Source organism: Acomys russatus, chromosome 9 (genome assembly GCF_903995435.1).
Source record: "Acomys russatus chromosome 9, mAcoRus1.1, whole genome shotgun sequence".
Taxonomy (NCBI): Eukaryota; Metazoa; Chordata; class Mammalia; order Rodentia; family Muridae; genus Acomys; species Acomys russatus.
The window spans coordinates 3,993,861-3,999,860 of NC_067145.1; positions in this window are offsets into that span (position 1 = coordinate 3,993,861).

Consider the following 6,000-nt stretch of genomic DNA (forward strand, 5'->3'; position numbering starts at 1 on the left):
ATGGCAACAGAAAAGTGACTAATATAGTGGGTAAGCTCTGAGGAACAGAGGAGTCTGCAGTTTTGCTCAGCAACAGTGTGGGCAAAACTGGATCACACTGCGCCCCTGTGAGGAGCCACCTTCTTCCTCTGGCTTTCAGAGCCCCAGTGCAGCATGAGCTAATGCTGGGGCACCAACCAGCTGAGGGACTGGCCATCATAAGGCAGGCCCTACTCCACCTTAGGCATGTTTGCCTTCTGGAGCTGGAGGTGCTGATTCTTCTCAGGAAAAAAAAGCCCTTGTCACTTAAAGCCTATGTGCTGGGTACATCTTGGTTCTTGTCTAGCTTTCTCTAAGGCTTTCTATCCAAAATGTCGTTTCGGGAATCTTCACCTTCCACACGAGCCCACTTCATTCTCTCAGTCACGTCCACTGATAGTCTCTGGGGCCAGCTTCACACGTGGAAGAAGCATTTCTGGCCCTCAGGGAGAGGTGAAGCGATCGGGACTCTTAACAGGCTGATTGGTGTGGCTGGGCATCTGAGCACAGAAGGCTGCTGCCCAAAGGGCATGGCTGAGAAGAGCATCTTCTTTGTCCTTTAAGTGGTCCTCAGGCTCCCATCTATTTTTTTTTCTGTGCTCTTTCCTAAAGCCCTCTTCCAACAAACCAGCTCTTTCCCACCAGCTCATCCCTCACTATCCCTCACATCCATCAAGGGCACCTCTGAAATAATGATAAAAACATAGCATCATATATGGCAATGTTTACTTCCCAGAATTCCTCAATGAGAATATACTTGGAGGAAACATTTAGGTAAGCCACATAGATAGGAGAGGTGTGATCTCAAAGGTGCTTTCAGGTGGCAAACAGTGGCCATTGATCTAGGACTCACAAAATGAGAGAGAGAGAGAGAGAGAGAGAGAGAGAGAGAGAGAGAGAGAGAGAGAGAGAGAGAGAGAGATCTATGGATAATAGGAGGGTGGGCCAGGGCTGGCAGGAGTGTCATGTTTAATCAACACTGATAACGTGATGAGGTTTGGCATCCCCTGGGAGACACACTCCCTGGCTTGTCTGTGAGAGTGTTTCCAGAGAGGTCCGACTGACATGAGAAGATCCATCCTTGTAAGGGCAGCGCCATTCCCTGGGCTGGAGTCCCATCGTGAGCAAAAGAGAAACAGTGAGCCGAGAGCCTCTTTGCTTCCTGACTTCAGGCACAATGTGAACAGCTGTCTCACACCCCTGCTCCCCTGCCTTCTCCACCATGGCAGACTGTCCTCCCAAATGATGGGCCAAAATCAACCCTTCCCCCTTAAGTTGTTTTTAGCAATAAAGGAACTAAAGCAGCACTGACAGAAAGACCAGCTATTTGTAAGTATTCACACACTGCTCCAAGCTCCATGTAGCAACTTGTTTAATTCTATCTAGTCTTTTATCCCTCCTTTACAAAGAAGAAAACAAAGATCCAGGCTAAGTTAGTACTTTGACCCAGGTCACCTGCCATGTAACTGGTAGGTCTGATGAACAATGGCCTGACCGTGGAATCAGTGCCGTGAGCCATTCCACTCAACAGCCTCATTGGTGAAGCTTCTTGTGGCAGTCGGAAGACTTCAAGGGTGTGACAAAATACAAGCAACTTCCAGGGTTAAGACACTGCATTCTGCACTGGGCAGGGGGTGGGGGGTGGGGGGTGGGTGGGTGGGGGGGGGTGGGGCGGGAGGGATGGATCCCAGTAAGAAACTAGATATTCATGTACGAGGAAGCACATCAAAGAGGTGATGACGAAGTTGGGTGGGGGGCTATCTGCTCTGTGATGACAGCCCCTTCATCTTACCTTTGAAATCTTTATTAATATTAACATTTCTCATTTTGTGGGGAGGTAGGTATGGATTCTGGAGGGGAGGTAGTGGCAGGAAAGGGCTCACGATTGTGTGTGCATGCGTGTATCTGTGCATCTGTGGACAGATGCACGGCAAAGATAGTACTAGACAGTTCAATTTTTCATTTACTCTGCCTTCAGTTACACAGAGAACATGTGTGTGGGAGACATCTTCAATTTTCCAAGCGGAGAATAAAATGACCACGAAGACTGGATTTATATAATAAACATCATATCTAAACAAGTACACACACGACAACCCTTGGAAACACCAGCCTGCTCTGGAAGTCATCAGTCCTCCATCACTCCTGCAGAGGCACGGCTAGCAGGACAACCCCCTTCACCAACAGCTTGACCCAGCAATTAAGGGTCATTGGGATCAGAGTCTACAAATGTGGCTGCCCTTGCACTAGATTCTCCTGCTGCCCCAGACCCTCCAATGCAAATTGATATATTTAACCCCTGTGTGTAAGGATTAGCCTGACCAGGCAAAAGCCTCTTGCCAAGAAGTCGCATGGACAGGCCCATTCGGAGGACCTGGAGGAAGGAAAGAATCAGAACCTGCCGGTTCTAATTGCCCGTTGGTTATTGGTCCATTCTTTTGTTCTATAACACCACGCCCAGATGACAAAGCTCGTGAGACAATGTGCCAAACCTTAGGTGCTCAGGCCATCCCTGACATCCTTCTTAGGATAGAATCACATTTATTAGTCACCTGTGACTATTTGACTGATCCGCAGACACAAATTATAAAGCTCATGTTTCCATTTCCACTCACATTGTACACTTTGGTACATTACACACCAGGAAAACAAACGACTTTGGGGACTGGTTCTCTGGACACCAAGCAAGAGAAGGAAAGTAATTCGTCATCAGTCTGTTATATATTTGAATCATGCAACTGAGTAACTCTGAAGCTGGTAATTTAAACATGAGTGGTCCTGTTGGATTTACACAACAGGCAGTTTTGTAGGATGAAATGGGTCATAGGACATCAGAAAACGAAAAGAAACAGAGCAAAAGCACCAGAAATAACTCAGCCGAGTCTGCAAAGGGCTTAAGAGAACAGTCGGTGGAAGGTGATGCATAGCTTATTTTCTAAAATTAATCCTCCAACTCCTGAGCCTTTGACACCATGCAACAGACAAGGAAAACCAAGTGCCATCCAAACCAGTATGTCTTTAACTGTAGAAAGTTCGTGTAAGACTTTTCATTTTTTATGTGTACGTTCATTGTATCTGGCACCATGTTCTATAAAGACAGTTTCATACATGTACATAATATGTTAAGCAAATGTCTACTCCCTTCTAGTCTCCCCTTCCTCAGCCCTCTCTGCTTCTTTTAGTGCTCTTTGTTTCTTGAGGGAGTTTTGTTTCTATTTTCAGGTCATATATACATAAATGATTTTATGCATCTATCTAAAGTTTAGGAATCACAAATGAAAGAAACCATAGCGTTTGTCTTCCTGAAGCCGGTTTGAGTTGCCTAATATGACAGTCTCTAGGTTGCATCCATTTTCCTGAAAGCAACGTAACTTCATCCTCCTTTATTATAACACGACCCCAGATACTGGATCCAATCACCGAGAGGTCACTGGGTCGTCTGTGATGACTCTAATCAGCAGAATGATTGTCAATGGGCTCATTCCTTACTGAGAGCTGAGGGAAGGTTTTAGAGGTGGGACATACTTGAAGGAGGTAGTTCCTGAGACAACTTCCTGGTCCTGGGGGGCTGTCTTGCCTAGCTCGCTCTCCCTCCCTCCCACTCTCTCTCCTTCCCTCTCTCCCTCCCTCTCCTCTTTCTCTTTCCTCTCCTATCTCACCTCTCCCCATTTCAGACACCATGAAGTGAACAACTTTCTGCTCCAACACTTTTCTGCTATGGTGTTCTGCCTACTTCAAGCCCAAAAGCAACTGAGTCAGAAAACTATGGACCATGAGTTCTGATACCAAGAACCAAAACGAATTCTTCCTCCTTTTAAATGGTTTCTTTTGTCTATTTGTCTCAGCAACATAAGATCTGAATAACCGTATTGAGCAGTCTTCTAGATTATTCAGTCTTACAGGGTTCCTCTCTACTTTTCCCTTCCTCTCAAAGATAATTTTTGAGGAAGATTTGGTTTAATGGTAGCAGGAGAGAGCGTTTAGTCTGCATGTCCCATCCACACGTCCCTATAGCATTCAATTCCAGTTTCTGCCTCCAACCCAGGAAGCCTTCAATGCTGAAGTCTGTGCCTGAGCAGTGTTTTCTAGGTCCTCTCCAGTGTGGACAGGAGCCTACTACCTCAGCCTCCCATAAGCAGCCCACTCTCGTTATCTCTGGCCATCGTTTCCACTTAGCATCTATTCTGGCAGTCCTCGTGATGGCAGCTTCTTGGAGCTGCCCATGGCACTCACAGCACACTCACTCAGTGGGTTTGGGTGTGACTTCTCACTGCAGGGCCCTGCCAGCCACTTTATTGAATCTGACAATTTGGATAAGGTCCTTGTCATCCTGGATCTATTGGTGACGCCCTGGGGACACACCTCTTGGCAGCCACCTGTGCTTAGGGGACAATAACCTGAATGGTGAGCACACACATTATACACAGGACCATTTTTGTATAATCCTGCGCTTAACCCTAATAGAATCAATAAAGACCATCATCTGAGCACCTTAGTATGTATTCTAGAACTGGTGGAAATTCAACAAATTCCCTTTATGGTTATATTTTGTTAATTGCTCATTTAAAAATCATAATCATAACTGGCAACCCAATTCTACCTGAAGGATCATGGGAAAATGTAAAATTTCCAGACCTGCATAGAGAACACAGGGTACCAGCTGCTGCAAGCAGAGGGACGCTCAGTATTCTTAGATCGGTCCGGTGCTTGGGATAACTCGCAGACATATATTAGAGCTGTCCTTGGGTACCGATGGGTCTTGCTGGCCTGGCCATTTTGGAAGTGCTCAAACCCTGTCTGCCCTTCCCAAAGTCCATGTTCTCACAATCTGAGCACCCTGGCTTGGTAGTGCAAATGTGCAAGTGAAAACCCGGCAACTGTCTGTGTTGGGTCAGGATGACGTTTACCCAAATGTCTCCCTGTGAAGGCGTTTGCCACTGTGGCGGTTATGGCACAGGAAGTCACCAACCTGGCATATAAATGCCCAAAGTAATTCTGTCAAAGCAAGAGCAGAGATGGAGGAAGGAGCTTGGCGGCAGGTGAGGGGGTGATGTAAATACAATATTCACATATAAAATTACCTCCCAGTACTCAGCACAGACATTTAGTAGTCATTGATTTTTTTTTTTTTTCAGCAAATGATCTGAGAGAGATGTAGCCCAAGGGCTTGTCACTGATGGTGATGTTGAAAAATACAAAGATGCTGCCTCCAGGAGAAAGAAGCATCTGCAAAGCTGGTCTGTGGTCCCATTGCATCTGCCTATGCAATGAACATTGGCAAATAGTTATCAAATGCCTGTTAAAGTTTAGAAAAGAGAGAGAAGCAAGCTCTCTATATTGAAGGATTATTACTTCAAAGCCAGTGGTTTTTTTCATTCTTATTATGTTTCTTTTTAATGTGTACATTTATATTATTACACAGGAATAAAATAAACTACATACAGCAGAAAGAACCACGAGACAATCAGAAATTATATAAATGTTACATTCATAGTGATTTGGCTATTTGTATTTGGCCAACTTGAAGTAAACATCTTTCCTATCTTGTTGGGTCTAAATTTCTGAATGAAAATCAATATTATATCTCATCTCTATTAACTTGAAACATCTATCTTGATCTAAAAACATCTTAACCCCTAATCAACTAAGCTTAATTGTAAGACTAAACTATCTGGTCTTCAATCCCATCAGACACTTGAGAAGGAATAAAACTTAATTACCTGAGTGAACCAGAAGTGCAGAAAATTAGTGTTTCTTAACTGGGGATAATTTTCTCCCTGGGAGCATTTGGCAACATAGAAGATGATTTTAGCGGGCACAGTAAGGAGGTGTCCTATGGACAAGCAGTGGGTGGCAGCCATAGACGCTGCTCAGTAACCTACAAGGCACAAAACAGCCCTCAGTAACAAACAGTTCTTCGGCTAAGAATGTCAGTAATGCTAAGATTGGGAAACCCTGAGCTGAAGACCCGAGAGCTGTAAA